Source organism: Protopterus annectens, chromosome 17.part0, assembly GCF_019279795.1.
Source record: "Protopterus annectens isolate FY-2018-M chromosome 17.part0, PAN1.0, whole genome shotgun sequence".
NCBI lineage: Eukaryota > Metazoa > Chordata > Ceratodontiformes > Protopteridae > Protopterus > Protopterus annectens.
Window position 1 is genome coordinate 656,331,645 of NC_056751.1, and position 18,262 is coordinate 656,349,906.

General features: G+C 41.2%; 1 protein-coding gene across 1 annotated transcript in view; it reads right to left on the reverse strand.

Annotated features, from left to right (window-relative positions):
* Positions 1 to 18,262, reverse strand: part of SPON1 (spondin 1) — a 1,605,397-nt gene that overhangs the window by 54,199 nt on the left and 1,532,936 nt on the right. The window lies entirely within an intron of this gene.

Sequence of the window (18,262 nt, forward strand, 5' to 3'; positions counted from 1 at the left end):
ATAAATGTGACAATTTGCATTTTATACAATAACTAATGTGGAAAACAACATTTACAGAATACAGATAAGCACTAAATGAGGACAAACTTTCCAGTGTAGGGGTCTCCACACCCTAGACCACTTACTAATATTAATCTGTTCAAAGATAGTTACATCTTGCAGAAAAGGGAATTTGTGTTAACTTTCAACATATTAATTATTTACCAGAAGTGGCATTTACACAAGAGACTACTGCTGAGTTGTACGACTGCCAAACAATGTATATATATCAAACCCACAGGTAACATACACAAAAAAAAAGACTAAAATGAAAATGACATACATACTGAAAAAGCAATACTAGGCAACATTACAATTCATTTTTTTTTCTTTTAGTAAACTTAGAACAAAGCATAAAAGTGCATTGTTGAAAACATTAACAGGGGTTTATACAATGAAGGGAGTCTGTTTCCAGTAATGAATCATTTATTCAAAATTGCAAAATATATTTCAAAGCTGTGTGACCTCAAAGGTGTTATATTAGGTAAAGGGTTACAGATGATGAAGCTCCCTGCAGGGGACAGCTTTCATACCATCCAACCTTCACCCAGAGCTATATTTTTATTTATTTATGTATCTATTTATCAATTGATTGATTGATTGATTGATTTTCAGTTTAGCAGTCTGTAACTGGAACAAACTTACTTAATAGTAACACATCCCTTTAACACCGTTCTGTACTAGTATCAATTTTGGCTAGAAGTAAATGGTGTCATGGAGGGTTTTTAAAGCTGTACTTTGTTCTAGTATGTGCTGTTTGGACCAGATATGCATAGCTCTCAACCTTCCATGTCCAAAATGAGGAACAATAGCCCTCATAATGTGGAACAAATGGGCAAAATGTGGAACACATACTAATGGCTTACTAACAACTTCAACTAGGAAGGTCATAGGATGGTTAAAATATGCTGGTTTTACTTATAAAGATGCTCTTTTAATGAATTAATATGATCCATTTCTATTTACAATGGATTTCACTTAAAAAAATTACTAATACTGAATGTGTGACAGAGTCTTTCAATGTGGAACTTTGAGGGAACTTTGAGGAACATGAACTTTTTACGACCCCAAATGAGGTACGTTTCTCGTAATGAGGTACACTTAAGAGGTATGCAGATATGATATCCACGAGTAGGCATGTACTAACACACCTCCTCCTCAGGAGCCTTGAGAGCTCTGCTACAGCTGCTTTAAGGAAGTGCTTCAGTGTTTTCACTCATGTGCAACCTCCAGACAAAGTGACACACTGCCTGCAGCACAGTCCTCGTCTGGCACTTCACGCTGTTCTAGAAATAAAAAAGGCTTCCTGGATGCCCAGGATGCACACGATGGTGTCAGCCTCTCACTCTCATCCTCCCACATGGATTCCTCCAGAACCTATTCTGCTAGTAGACCATGGGTCATTTGGGGAGCAGTCAGCATTTTATCCCTCTCTGCATCACAGGGCAGGATCATGCAAAGTCAATATTGAATGTCACCATGCCATCCAGTTAAAATAATACTTTTCAGACGCTGTGTGATGTTGTGCTAATATTGAAATTTTAGTTCAAATAACTAAGGGAGAACAGAAGCCAAAACAAATATGCATAATGTTAAAAACTGAAAAGATTTCATGAAATTGCCTCTGCATTCCTAGTTTGCTCTAATCTTCATTAACAGCAAAAATGTTCCAGTAAATATTCCCCAGTTAGAGATAAGTAGCTGATGTCAAGCCTGCCTATCTTACGGGAGGAAAAAGAGAATGGGAGTTCAGCCATGGATATATCACTATCATTTGGAGACTGAGGGTGAAGCAACAGAGTGCAAAACTGTGACATTACTTAGTGGACCAGTGGATGTCTTGCTGTGCACATACTGTAACGCGTATTGATGCACACAATGCATTTCATTAAATACTCAGTATGTGGATCTGTTTTTGTGTGAAATTCTTTATCATTAATTACTTTATAAATCCTTTAGAAGTTGCATGACAACATTATGGAACAGGACAATTTGAACATTATTCAGGATGTTTCAAAGGGAGAGACAGATTCTCTTTGTGTTTGGAAACACTTCTAACCTATGTGGCATGTGTTACATAAAAGCCACTACTATCCATTTTCCTTTTTGTCATTCAAAACTAGTATTGAGACTGGAAAACATGTAACTCTACCAAAGAGTGCACTTCATCAGGACTACTGCTGTCCTTTTCTTTCTGTTTTTTTTGGACTATTAGTTGGGCTTTGGGAATTTTAGGAGGCAAAGCAGTATACATCATGATACTTGGATTTTAAACTTGTTTGACCTTATTTTTATCCTGAGCCTTCAGTGATCAACCATAAGTAATTGCCGGTAGTAACTACTGACACAATTAAAGTTTCTCTTTCAGCATTCTAATTGTTTAAAACATTTTATTTTTCTTTACTTGTGCACTTGCAATGCTGGTTTATATATAAAATCAGATATTTTAAAAACAAAGAGCTTTCATTGCTCTTCATTGGGCAGTGCAGTGGTGCAGTGATTAACACTGGTGCCTCATAGCAAGGGGTTCTCTTGTTCAATTCTCAGCTGGGGTGTCTTCTCTGTTGAGTATACATGTTCTCTCCACGTTCACATGGGTTTCCTATGGGTGCTCTGGTTTTCCCCCACTTTCCAAAGACATGTGTCTGGAATGTTTTTTCCCAGGGCCTCTGATGAAAATGGGGGTCTATATTAAATGCTCATAGAGATGTTACATTGAATGCCTCTTCATTGACACATAATCAGCGACTGCACTAAACTACAAACGTTCAAAACAGTGATTTCTTTATGTGGGAAAGAAATCACTAGCACTAAAACACACACACAATTTCAAACATAACAAAGCGGGGGCCCCACACCACCCCTAACTAAATATACCAACTCCGAGACTGCAGTACAGTGGGGTAAAGGGCAATATCACCTGAGCCCTCGCTATTTTCAGATTTTGGTTTATACATGTCGGCGAAATGGCATTCACTGTAATGCCATTTCGCTGGTCTAATATAGACCAGAAAATGGACTCTGTCCCAGTCAGGCTTTCTGGTAAACAAATGTTAAATAAATTTGTTCATTTGAAAATACAAACACATAAAAACAAAAAATACAATACACATAAAAACACAAACCACCCGCCCACCTTCGTGATGGCTCTCAATAGAAATTTATCCAAACAGCAGAGACCTCCCAAGACAGAAATGTACTCGACCAACACAACACAGCACAAACCACAGGACACACAGCTCACCTCCACAGTGTGCCCCTCAACCTAAGCCCCTAAGTCTAAATACCTTACCCAATACATTAATCATAGGTGACTCAATAGTTAGTCACACAGATGTCCCACTCACTAGGTTGAATAAGGAGAAGGTAACAGTCAGCTGTCTATCAGGTGACAGAATCCAACACATAACACATGCACTCAGGTCACTCCATAACAAGGGCAATTATAACTCTGTCATTGTTCATGTGGGTGTGAATGACCTGAGATGCACCTCCCTGGACTACATGAAAAGAGACATGGTGGAGGTCTCGGATTATGTGGCCCAGGCAGGTATGTTACTAGCCCTGAGCAGTATCCTACCATCACCCAGAATGTTACCGCAGGTCAAACAAAAAAATGATTGACTTCAACAATTGGCTAAGTTTCTGGTGTCATTCTAAGGAGATCCAGTATCTGTCTGCTTGGGATGACATGATTGACAGACTGCGATGCTTTGCCAGAGATGGCCTGCATCTGTCACCCTTGGGTTTCCGGGTACTGGCTAAGGCTTTTGCCACCCCTATAGTTCCTTTTTAGGTGGTGTTCCAAGGACCAAATTACCACTGTAACAGCTATAAACAAATGCAATCTGAGGGTCATGCTGCTCAATGCTAGAAGTCTAAATCTCAAGATGCACTCGCTCAAAGCTCTTCTCAAAATGGAGAATATCACCATTTCTCCTGGTTTAACGTAGCAAGAAAGCACTCCTTCACTACCAGGCTATAAATCATTCCACACCTTTCGGCCCCAAAACATGGACCGAAGCTCCAAAGGCAGTGATGTCTCCATATTCATAAAGTATACACACAGCTCCAGACTAATAGCCTAGCATAATGCACCTGAGATACTTCAAGTACAACTAGCATTGTGTAAGACGATAATCCAGGTCATAGCCTGCTATAGGTCCCCAACCATGTCCCCAGACTCTCACTCCACATTCCTAAGCACCCTGGAATCTATTAAGGTCTAACACAACACTCTCTTTCCAGGAGACACTAACTACCCCTCCACCAACTGGGAAAACTACTCAAGCACAAATACACTGGCCCAGTGCTTCCTGTAATTCATCAGTTCTAATGCCTTGGACCAGCTCATTCTGACTCCTACTAGTGGAAGCTACATCCTTGACCTGGTCATTACTAACATGGGCGACCATTGCTCTACACCAATAGTCAATCCCTCCTGGGTCAGAAGCAACATCAACTAATCACCATGGAAATCCACATCTCACTCACATTCCCTGCAAAGGTAACTACCTTGAAAAACCTCTCCAAAGCTGACTTTATACTCCTAACAACAGAGGTGGCTAACTTCACAGAACCCATGCCAATAGAAAATAGCTACATGACTGCTGAATCATACACCAATGCACTGTATGAACATGTTCATAAATGCATGGAACTAGCCATACCCGACAGAACCAAGACGCTCTCCTGCAAAAAAAGGAAGACAATCTTGTGGTCCCCTGCCATTAATAAACACTACAACAGAAGGAAGAAACTGTTGCAGAAAAAGTGAAGTCCCGAGACTGGAAAAACTCCCTTATTAGCCTCAACAAAAAGGTGAGATCCCTCATCACATCCTCTAAAGCTAGCTATGAAGGCAGAATTTCAGCAGACACTAAAAACAATCACAAAGCCTTCTATAGCTATATCACAAACCTCCACAGCAATACCCAGATTTGCTATGAGTTACGGCACATTGGTACCTCCTATACTGAGCCAACAGATATTGACAACATATTGGCAGACAGGTTCAGTGCCAACTTCACCCCTCCCCACCAAAGGACCAATCACAATACCAGAAGAATGCCAGGCACCCAGCATTACTGCAGCACAGGTTAAAACTGCATTGTCCAAGGCCAAGAATATAGCTTCCATGGGACCCAATAATATCCCTGGCTGTGTTCTACATGAACTTCAAAGTGAACTGGTACCACATCTGTGTGCCCTGTTCAGTCATAGCCTCACCTCAGGCTTTGTCCCTACCAGTAGAGCAAATGGTAGTCCATGTTAGCAAAGCTATGGAAAGGATCATCATGGACCTTGGGCCTTCTTGTTCGTATATATATTCGGGAGAGGCACAGGCCAACATGGAAGTATTGTGGGCAAAACAAAGTGCCCACAAATTACCACATAGGTGGTAACTTTACTCTCTCATCAGGCCCATAATTAGGTACAATGCCCTTTTCCCATCGAGCTGCGCTTTAGGGACTTGAACCTCAACACTGAATGGGTCTTCCAGAACACACTTCTGTGTCACTGTTGTTAGACAACAGTATACTAAAAAGAAAAGGGGCAAAGCAGAATAAAATTTAATATGGGTGCGAAAGCCATACACACTCTGGCTAGGCTTATAAATGGTGCACTGCTACAGTCATCCCTTTCTATAAAGGGGAAGTGACTACAGACCCTGGGAATTATTGCACCATTAGCCTGACAAGTCTGATATGTAAAGCTATGAAGCACATCATCATGGTCCTGATGGGCAAAGATATAGGAAATCTCTAAACTCTAGACCCTACGCAATTTGGCTTTGTGAAAGGAAGATCATGCCTGGTCAACCTGGTTGACTTCTTTGAGTCAGTCATCAGGGCTGTGGATGAAGGTAAGGCAATTATTATAAACCAGGTATGGAGCTGACAGTGCATAATGTGAAAGGTATTGGTCATCACCAAAGCCATTAGAATGCATTTGCTGTAAACTCTTAAGGCATTTTCTGTAAGCCCTTAAGGCCAGTCACCATCTTGCATGCACATTTGGGTGGCAGTGATGAGGATTTTGGCTCCATAAATGCGATTATTCATCACACCTACATAAACTGGTAACAAAAGGGATCAAGCCCTGTGGTGTACAACAGTTCAACAAGTCTTCAAACAAACTTTTTTTCTGGGAATATGTCCCTGACTGTACCCTGTAACTACAAACCACAGATGTTACACTCTAGAGTGTGGATACTTGCTGGTAAGAGAATTGTATGCTGTACAGAAACTCTTCTGTTCCTCCATATAGGACACATTTCAGGTGATTGAATGTGTGAGGATGTGAGTTAGTTTCACTGTAAGTGTGCATGTGTATATGTGGTATATGGTTTCTTAGGTGAGTTGCATTTATCTGAGGTTTTATGCATGAAAAAAGAGGATGCTGTATGTGTGAATTCTGAGTGTATGTATGTGGCCCAGCCAATTTGTCATCAAAGGTGAGAATCAATCCCTGTACTTTGTGAGGATAGAAATGACAAGAATTGTAATACTTTACCCCAGCCACATCCGTTCTCATCTTTCCTGCCTTATAGATTCATAGATTCATAGTTGTGTACTAGGCTTATGGCCCTGGAGCCTTTACAAGCCTAGCCCATAGGATTACCCTCACATCGTACCACCCGACCTTAGTTCCCAGTGCCTCTGTTGAGTAGATCCACTGGAGTGATCCTCGGGGTGAATTTTCTATTTCCCATCCACTCATCAAGATTTCTCTTGAAGAGGGCCAGTGAGGTACTCTGTTTGACATGTATGAGATGTCTATTCCATAGCATGGGAAGTCTCTGGGTTATGAACCTGTCCCTCCTGCATGTTTTGTTGATTGTGGTAATGAGGGTGAGGTCTCTGGAGCATGTGGTGTGGAGGGAATGGGATTTCTTTAGATGCAGTATTTCTAACAGAGCTGGGTCAAACATGGCTTTGTAAGTCAAGCAGAGATCGCCTTCAAGTAGGCGATATGATACAGAGAATAGTTGGAGTTTTTTGAGTCTGTCAATATAGGACAAGTGTTTAATGCCTAGGATCCTCTTTGTGAGGTACTTTTGAGGCCTCTCCAGTTGTTGCAGGTGTCTAGTGAGGTACATGCCAAATGGGGCATTGTAGTTGATGATTGGCCTAATGAGCAAAGAGTAGAGGGAGACAATGACCTCTTTCTTTCTGGATGCAAAACACTTAGTAATGAAATGTGCCACATAGAAGGACTTTCTGACCACAGTGTTAATGTGTTGGTCAAAAGAGAGGTTGCTATCAACCTGTGTTTCCAGATCTTTTATAACACCTTCTGTGATCAGTGGACTACCATCGATGTGGTAATTCATGGGAATCGGGTTTTTCCTAAAGGGGATGATGACACATTTTTTGGCATTGAGCTTAAGGCCATGGTTCTGACACCAGTCGTTGGCCTCAGTGAGACCTCTCTGTAGGATGTCAACATCACTTGGAGAGTTAGTAATAGCTCCAAACTTACAATTGCCTGTGAACTTTGTAAGCCAGAGTCCCTTCGTGTTGCCCTGGGCTTCAGAGAAGTAGATACCAAACAAGAAACGACCCAGGACCGAACCCTGTGTGACTCCACTCATGACTGGTCAGCAGTCTGACTTTGAGTCAGCTACTTTCACACTGTGGGTTCTATCTGTGAGCCAGTTTGCAACCCACCTAGTGATATAGGAGTTGATGCCTCGCTTAGTAAGTTTCTCTATGATTCTTGAGTGGGGAATGGTATCAAAGGCCTGGGCCTGATTGAGGTAGGCTGTATGAACCACCTTGCCTTTATCCATAGCTCTGGTGACTGACTCAAAGAAGTCGACCAGGTTGAGCAGGCATAATCTAGCCTTCATAAAACCAAACTGTGTGGGATCCAGAGTTTGGAGATTCCTTATATCCTTGTTTATTAGGTCTATGATGATGTGTTCCATACATTGCATATCAGACTTGTCAGGCTAATGGGGCAATAGTTCCCAGGGTCTGTAGTCACTCCTCCTTTGTGGAGAGGGATGACTGTAGCAGTGTGCCATTAGGTAGGGACAATGCCTGAGGTGAGGCTGTGATTAAACAAGGCACACAGGTGAGGTTCCAGTTCACGCTGTTGTTCATATAGAACACAGCCAGGGATATTGTCAGGTCCCATGGAATCTGTATTCTTGACTTTGGACAGTGCTGTTTTAACCTGTGCAGCAATAATACTGGGTGGCTGACAATCTACTGGTATTGTGATTGGTCCTTTGTAGGGGGGAGGGGTAAAGTTGGCACTGAATCTGTAGTCCAGTATATTGGCAATATCTGTTGGCTCAGTATAGGAGGTACCATTGTGCAGTAGCTCTGAGCAAATCTGGGTATTGTCGGGGAGGTTCTTTACATAACTATAGAAGACCTTGTGGTTGTCTTTACTATCAGCTGCAATTCTGTTTTCATAGCTAGCTTTAGAGGATTTGATGAGGTATCTCAACTTTTTGTTAAGGCTAAGGGAGTTTTTCCAGTCTTGAGACTTTACCTTGTTCCACATCAGTTTTCTCCTTCTGTTATAGAGTTTGTTTATGGCAGGGGACCACCAGATTGGCTTCCTTTTCTGTAGGACAGCGTCTTGGTTCTATTGGGTATTGCGAGATCCATGCATTTGTGTACATGTTCGTACAGTGCATTGGTGTATGATTCGGTGGTCATGCAACTATTCTGCATTTGCATGGGTGCCGTGAAGTTAGCCAGCTCTGTCTTTAGTTGTTTCCTTAAGTTGTCATTCCCTTCTACCTTACCTCTGTATATGCTATATATATATATACTGAATAGTTACTGTGGATGCTGCATTTCAATCCAGTTCTGTAACTTCTCCTGCAGATTAAAAGCTGATAGTTATACTTTTAGATACAGTTATTATTTATTGTTATAGTCATATTTAAGTCCCTTTTTGCTCAATAAGCCCCAGGAATAAATCTGATATTCTGTTTTTACAGACAACTTCCTTTTCATTATTTTGCAGAATTTAAATCAAACTTTCACCTTCAACTCATTGCTGTTTTGAGAGCTCCTGCTAACTTCCCTTTTCAAACAATATTTCACGCCAGGCCTATTTAAGAACTGCTTTGCATTGCTGTTTCCTGATGGCACAAAAGGATGTATACTTGAGCAAAGTGAGAGCAGGACAGCCTAGTGACAATGTTGAGGAGCTGCCCAAGTTTTGCATGCACATGGCCTATTGTGATCAAAGTACTACTCCAGTAAACAATACAAAATAAATAAATAAATAAAACAGATAATAAATATGTGCATTTCATACAATAACTAATATACAAATCTGAGAGAGGACAAGCATTCCAATGCACAACCTAGACCACCTATTAAAATCAATCTGTTCAAAGACAGTTACATCTTGCAGAAAAGAGAATGTGTGTTAACTTTCAGCATATTAATTATTTACCAGAAGTGGCATTTGCACAGCAGACTACTGCTGAGTTGTAGGACTGCCAAACATATCAAACCCACAGGTAACACACACACAAAAAAACAAAAACAACAAGGAAAATAAGATATAGACTGAACAGGCAATACTTGGCAAGTCTAACATTCATTATTTCTATTAATAAACTAGAGCAAAACATAAAAGTGCACTTCTGAAAACATTAACAGGGATTTGTGCAATGAAAGGAGACTGTTTCCAATGATGGACCATTTAATCAAAAATTGAAAAATATCTTCCAAAGTTGTGTGACCGCAAAAGTGTTGTATTAAGTACAGGGTTACAGAGAATGAAGCCCCCCATATCAGACAGCTTTTATGCCATCCAACCTTCACCCAGAGCTATTTGTTTATTTATTTTCAGTTTAGCAGTCTGTATGTGGAAACAGGCGTGCTTATTAGTAACACATCCCTTTAACGCTGTTCTATACTGTTGTGAATTTTGGCAAGAATCAGATGGTGTTACAGAGGTGTTGTGTAGCTGCACTTTACATCCCCCACACTCTTTTCATCAACTGCTTCATCACTATGCATGCGTCTATTTGAAAATATCAGCTTGGTTATCTTCTGTCTGTTGTGCTCTTCCAGGCTGAGCCTAAAATGGTCCATTGGGATAAGGATTCTACCCTAGCTGATAAATGTAAATAAATAACAGCCACATACCCTGTTGTCTTGTAGAACTGGTAAATGCTAAGCAGAAGAGAAAAGCAAACGATTTTTTGCTATTGAAAATTTAATTACAATCTTGCTAAAATGCTTATATAATTTAGCAAAGAATGACTTTGGCCTACTGTCTGAGTTGCAGGATATACAACTGCACAACAGATTAGAATCTCAGTTGGTGGAGTGGTAGCTTGACAGGAAGAATTGAGCAGATGATGTCAGCTGCCCTTTCAGGGGAGAATACAGCTGGCTATTTTCTAGTGAAGATAGGAAGTTAGGGCATTAGCTATTAACCTGTTGCTTAGCCTTAAGGGTTAGTGGTGGAGCAGATGTCTTATGGGAAGATACAAGTCATGCACCTGAATGTCACTGCATACTCCATCGCCAGTTTGGAATGATTATTCTGCACTGTAAATGTACTCAGTCTTGCAATAAATAAATAAATACATACATGCATACATACATACATACATACACACATATATACTTACAAACATCCATGGGTTCCTCTCTTCAGCTGCAAAACTAAAGGTTTCCTCACTCCTCTATGAAAGTTCATCAGTTAGTAAGGGGGCTGAAGATCAGTGTGGGGGGAAGGGGGCCCATATAATGACAATATAGTTACTATATACTTACCAAATAACCTGATATATAAAAGAATGCCAGGTGAAGATGAAGACTGTATGAGAAGAAACATGTTTCACTTACATAAGGCTATTGAAAAGAGGAGAAGACCATGCGTTACGTAAAATTGATGGTTAGACTGTGTACAGAGAGCAGAGGCTGTAATTTCATCCACCTCCTTTATACAGTCACTGGATAAAGTGAAATATATGAAAACAAATCTGCACTATAAAACCAAATTCCAATTTTTATTTATTTATTTTATTTATTTATTTTATGTATTGTATTTGTCCTTTGATAACCAGGAAAGTGTGATTGATCCAATGGCCCATTTTCAACAGAGACCTGGGGAGAAAAGCACCACAACAGATTGAAATCATTTAAACTGTAGTTGAGTAATTATATACAAGGTGAGAAAACCCTTGTGACAGATTAAATTTCAAGGAGCTGGGGAGAAATGGTCCAGAAAAACAAACATAAAAACATTTTACAGTTGATGATAAGTAATTTTATGCAAGGCAGAAAATCCCCATAATAGATAAACACAAACAGATTGAAATATATTGACAGAATACTACTTGAATAAATTGCAGTGAACAAAACAATATGTACTGCAAGTAACAAAACACATCGCAGAAGTGGATAGGCTATGTCAAGTACACTAACACAGTTATTGTCAAAATACTGATTATATTTCTAATAATGTATAGAGATGCAAAATAATTGAGTCTTAGGCTGCCAAAATAAAGTCATCGAATGAAGTAAGGAGGAATACAAAGCAGGAGGGAAAATTAAGGATATGGACAGTTGATTATTATTAGAAATATGATAATGTCATGGAAGGGCACTACAGAGGAAAATAAATAGTAGTAAGTGTTGGCTGAAGAGGTAGAAGACCATACTTTAGTAGCATGATATCATAATATCATAGGCTGTCCCGTCTCTGGAATAGGCTTTCCATATATGTCAAACAGAGCACCTCGATGACAGTCTTCAAGCTCAACTTTGATGAGTAGATGGAAAACCACAAATTTGTCCCAGGGGTTCCACCTGTGTCCCTCACTGGCAGGGGTGACAGCTGCTGAATGATGTTTATTTTTGGGAATAAACTATTGGCTAGGTTTGTAAGGGCCCCAGGGCTATTAGCCTAGTAACTTCCTATGATCCTTTGAAGAGCCAGAGTGTCTTTTGATGTTAGGCTGTTACTACCTGTTAAGATATGATGGTGCTAGTGAATTTAGAGTTAGAAAGACATAGTTATAGTGAGTAGGTGGTAATGCATCTGGTTTGAGGGTTGTGCATATACAGTTCCAGGTGCCAGATAGTTATTTCTTCAAATTGTTCTTGAAATTAGAAAGGTTGCTAACATGCTTAAGGGATGAGGGGACAGAGTTCCAGGAGTGGGCTAAATAGCTAGAATAGAGAGATCTTCTTGCTGACAGGTGTGGTTTGTAGGTAGCGAGGAGCATGTTGTTTTCAGATCAAAGTGGCCTAGCAGAGGTAAACATATGTAACAAGTGTAGAAGGGCTTTGTTTTGTTCTAGTTTGCATGTTAATTTGTGAACTAGATGTGCAGGAGTTATTTAGGTAATTCAAGTAAATCAAGCTGTTTTAAGGTTAAGCAGTGATGGGTTCTGTTTAATGCATTAGTGGCAAATTTTGCTATTTTATTGTAGCCTTGGTTTATTTTGGATGGAATCCTGAAGGTTAAGCAGTACTGGAGTGCAGGAGTATAGAGGCCAGGAGTTTCCTGGATGAATCAGTTAAGTATTTTTTTTTTGTTTATAGACTCTAATTTTTGGTGTTTTTTTTTTTTTTTTTTTAATAGCCTGTTGCACATCTACGTCAAATTTCAGGTTATCATCAATTGTCATGTAGAATAGCTTGGCATGGGGGGTGACTTCTATAGGGGTGTTATCAGAGGATCCATATTATTTTAGTGAACACAATGAATTGCGAATGCTGTTTAGTTGAACGTCATTACGCGAAATGGCAAAATACCGAAAGCATGAAACAGTGATTTTTTTTCCTAGGGAAAAAAAATAACTGGGCCATTTTCGGGACTTTGCCATTTCCTCCATTGTGGTGCAATCTTGGAGTTTCGCCCCCCACTTTATTTTGTATTTTGATTTTTTTTTTTTAGGGATCATCGATTTTTTTTCCCTGGGAGAAAAATCTCTAATCCATGTGTTCGGTTTTCGGGGATTGTTGATCAATTATATACCATTCGCAATTCTATATGTTTGCTTATATAATATACACCCATTATCAGCTACTGTTATTGAGAAATTTTGTTTGTGGTGTGTAACGACTTTTGGGGGGAATAGCAGCAGCTTTGTTTTTTTTTTTTTTCTTTTCCTTTGATTGATTGGAAGCTGGGAGTTAGCAAGCCAGCTCTCAACTGATGAAACTGACTCTCGGGTGAGGTGTTGTAGAATAATTATGTTACTAGCAGAATTGATTAATATGGAGTCATCAGCATATTGTATGAGGGTTACATGATATTTGGCAAAGTGCCAGGTTCTTGATAAATATGTTGAAAATTAGTGGCTCCAATATGGTACTTTGGGGAGCACCTTTCCCAGTATGGAATATTGGTAAACACCTGTTTTAATGGGTAGGAAGGATGAGTGAGAATTAATCCATTCAACAGAAAGGAGTATATTGAAAAGGTAGCTAGAGAATCAGTTGGTGGAGGTATTTGATAGACCAAGTGAAAGAGAACTGCTTCATAAGAAGGCTGTAGGGAATGGTATCAAAGTCCTTAGACAGATCCAGAAACAGGGAAGGAACCAGTTGGCCTTTGTCTCTTGCTAGGTTAATTGAGCTGGTGAAGTTTAAGAGAACTGTGGTAGTGCTATGCCCTAGTCTGAAACCATATTGAGTGGAGGGTAAGGAGTTTGTTGGTTTGTAAATGAATCATTGATTCATTATGAATGAATTTTTCAAGGATTTTTGAGAGAGAGAGAGGATAGAATGGCAATGGCTCTAAAGTTGAATATATCACTGGAGTTTCCTCCCTTGTATAGTGGGATGATGAGATTTTTTTTTCCATAAGGCTGGAGCATGTGATTCCTGAATAGACCTAGTTATGAAAATGGATACTGGAAATGAAATTGAGCTGGCTGTTATTTTCAAGAAATCACCAGGAATTTCACCTGGAGCAAGTGTCCTTGGTTTAGGTGTTTGAGGTATTTATTGATGGTCATGATAGATACTGATTAAAATGAGAAAGAGTGAGTAATAATGGAACTGGGCAATGAGACTGACTGCGATTTGTTTCAGATTATGCTATCCTCAATGCAGGTATCCTTTATTCGTTCAGCTTGCTTAGAGAGAGTGCCTCACAGTTGGAGACAATGCACATTAGGAGGGAGAGGTGTGGTGGCTTGATAGCTGGAAGCTGGAACAGACCCTTACCCCAGGATTCATGAAGCTTGCGCCAGGTGCAGGCATAGTGTGGGCGTTCTAATGCCAAATATGGCTGCTGAGCGACTCAGGTACGAGCTGATTCAATGTGCACTACCAGCGTACACCAGAGCTGTGCAGCTCTCAGTGCATGTATGCTAATCACCCCATGCGCAGTAGTGCAGCATGCAAATAAAGGTACATAGTGATTCATGAAGTGGTGCAGGCGTAGTATAAGCATACAGAAATGTAAACCAAAAAAATGGTTTACATTTTTTCAGACAGAACATCGGAGCCATGAAAGCGAACCAAACTTATGTATTACAAAGTTAACATATGCCAATGGCTAAATATGCAGCCAATGGCATAAAAAAACACACACAACACATAAAAAATAACATTTAATGTCATGGCCACACTAATGCAAAGTACAACCACAGTGCATGGGTGCGTAAATGGGAATACAAGGAAAATATATATAGATCTCATAAAACTGCAATGTAACACAAATCATGATTTCGCCATAATAGTCAATGGTATGCATGGTACATCACAACCAAGGTGCAAGGGTTGCTAAGGGTCTGTGACAGTGTTCGGCATGGTAACTAGGAATTAGAAGTCAATGCCATGCAAATGAGGCAAGTAATACTGAATCGCAAACGCCTTGCCGGCATAAGGCTGTACCACACAGAGTAGCAGTATAACTCCGAGGAGTGGCCTGGAGGTATACATGACATCAGGAGATGGATGTGCCACCGTAGCTGTAAGCATATTGGAGCATTGCTAATCCGGGTTGCCCATTGCTAAGCAAAGCCGCAGGATAGGGGTGTGGATGTAGCCATAGTTTTGCTTAGCTGAGAGCACACAAGGTGACCGAAAGTGCACGTGTACAAGGATGACTACTTGCTCGAAACCCAGTAAACGGCTGTGAGCGGCACACACCACAGCTGAAACAGGAAGGTTATGGGAAGACAGTAAGGAAATGCCACAGCAGGGTAATTGGAGTACAACTGAGCAATTAACACCTATTAACTCACAGTGGGCCATTGACGGTAGCTAAAAAGGCTGCTAGCAGCAACTTGCAGAACAGGAAAAGGGAGGTGTCGGATTGCAAAGAAAAGAGAACTGTCACACAGAACAAAGCAAACCTGCAGTAGATCGGCTACAGAACACATTTTGCAACACAATCCTGGGTTGGGAAAGTACAAAACAAGAAAGCAGGCTGCTGGATGCATGTCTGACAATGGGAGGGGAATCAGTTTGAAAAATGAAGGCAAGGGCAAGAGATGATCCATGGCAGCCAAGTGTAATTCAACACCAAAGGCCCCACAATAGCAGGACCTGCGGTAAAACCCATAAGTAAGATAACCTGCAGCTCGGATTGTACATACACACCCTATGACATCATCAGCTTCCAAAGCACAATAGTATAAAGTGTGAAGGCACCTCACACACACTTGTGTATTCCCAAACACTGCACCATCGTTGTAAACAGATGGGGAACTTTTAAAATGTACAAGTTGGGAGCTGCCATAGCTTTGATTCATCAGCATATGTTGGAGACTGAAGATGGTGTCGAGGATGATGCTGACAACCACCTCAGGCACCAGAGGAGGAGAAGAGTATTCAGACCAAGGGTAACCTACCAGGGGCTAGATGATCTGGAGATAGTAGAGCATTACATGGTGGACAGGGACATCATACAGCAAATCGTTGAGCTGTGCTGGCCATGCCTCAGAGCCAGAAACAACAGAGAGGAACCCATCCCAGTGGGCACAAAGGTATGTGTAAGCTTGAGAATACTAGCCACAGGTACCTTTCAAAGGCCAACTGGAGATATCATGGGGATCTCACAGGCATCAGCATCCAGGGTACTCCACCAGTTCCTGGATGCCATGTTACCACATGCCAATGAGCATATATACTTCCCCCGAATGCAGGAGGAGTTGGCCAGCAATATGTGCCTCTTCCACCATGTGGCAGACTACCTGAAGGTACTGGGTGCAATAGACTGCATGCACATATACATCAAGTCACCACCAGGTGAGCATGGTAGGCACTACATAAACCAAAGGGGTACCACTCCATCAACTGCCAGGTCATGTGCAATACCCAGGGCATTATCATGGATGTGTGTACCCGCAGCCCCGGAAGCTACCACGACTCCCACATCTGGCATACCTCACATCTGTACCAGGTATTTGTCAAGGAGGACATCCCATATGGCCACCTTGTGGGAGATGCTGGCTATGCACTGGAGCCATGGATGATGACTCCCATCAGAAATGCACACACACCCATGCAAGAACGCCATAATGAGGCACACGCACAAACCAGAATCATCATAGAGCATGTGTTTGGGATGCTGAAATCACGGTTCCATTGCTTGGACATATCTGGTGGAGTCTTGCAGTACTCTCCAGGCACGTGTGCCCACATCTTCATAGTGTGTGCCATGCTACATAATATGATCCTGCGGAAACAGCTGCAGCAGGGACATAATGGTGAAAGCCCACCACAATTGCAAAGGGCACCACAGGCACAGAGGGATTCAGACCATGAACACCCTGTGCCAGCCCCATTAGGTAGATGGAGGCATGCCCAGTATGCCCATGCCTTGGCAAAGAGGGAACGCATAGCACATACACTGATAGTGTAGGCCGCTATGGACTGACACACTTCTCCACCTGCACACACAGTAAACATGGATGGCATACACACACACAACCACTTGTAAATTGTCATGTATAGGTGGTCTACTGTGTGCATCCTATATAGGCAGCCCCCAACTATTGCACACACAACTGTTATTGGCACAAGGTAAGTCAATACCTGAACAGTAAATTAAGCTAACAGCATGTGTTGATACTGTATGTATAGGTTCCTAGGTACATCGGTAGGTGCATGCCTAACTGTCAGAAGCCATTCATAAGCCTTGCCAAAATGTGTCTGCTGTCGCCACCCCATTGATTAACTAATTGTCCCTCTGTGGAGCAGAGCCAATTGTGAGATCCCTGGGGTGTAACCACTGTACCCCACCAACTCTGCAAGGATTCCCTGGTGTGTTAATGAGGGACTCCATATAATGTAATCAGGGATGTAGTTCCCAAGCATGGGGAGTACCCATGACAGGTATCTGTCACCCCAGCATTCTCCAGTTATGGTTGTGGCAAGGTGCAGCTCATTACAGTGTGTGGCTCATTGTGACATGGATTCCCATAGCTGGAGCATATCCATTAAGCCTCACTTGGACATACCATTGACAGGTATCATCCATATGTACAACAACTGAGTTACACATTTGTTTGCAGTATGGAGGAACAGCCATAGTACACTCTACATACTAAACACCATAACACTTGCACATATCCCAGATGCCTCAGTGGTAAAGCCACTGACTGTGTCGTTCATGGTCCCGGTTCCACGACCTGCAAGGGCTGTTACGTAATTCTGATGTCCCGAATAATGGATGTTGGATGCAGGTCATTAAAGCACATTTAAGCACATGTTAGCACATGTTAGCGGGTTTTTGCACCAGTAAGTGCTGGTAAGCGGCGTTTAAACATGACTACATGGATATGCACAACACAGGTCTAACCTTTGCTGAATATCATGCAGATCATGGGCAAAGCTGCCCAGAACCGCTGAAATGTGCATTATTTACCCTAGTACTAATAGTGCCTGCTCTGAGAGGTAAAACGACCACTGCCAGGAGTAGAACACACAACCATGTACACTAAGCTACCTGAGATGTACCAACGGCAGGTGTGTATTGTGACAGGTTAAAACACAAAAGGGCAGACTTCGGGAAATAGTATACACCGCCATGTACCCAATGAAAGGTGTATTCTCTCTCTCTCTCTCTCTCTATATATATATATATATATATATACATATCATTGTTAGAAAAATATGTATTTAAATATATGTGAAATGCTAGTTTAAAAGCAAGGTAGTTCATAATGCATTTTATTCTATTAATCATATAACAGAAGGGATAAATTCATGTGTAAATGCAAGTAGCTTCTGAAACTGCAGTGTGCTTTGACCCCTGACCCTGG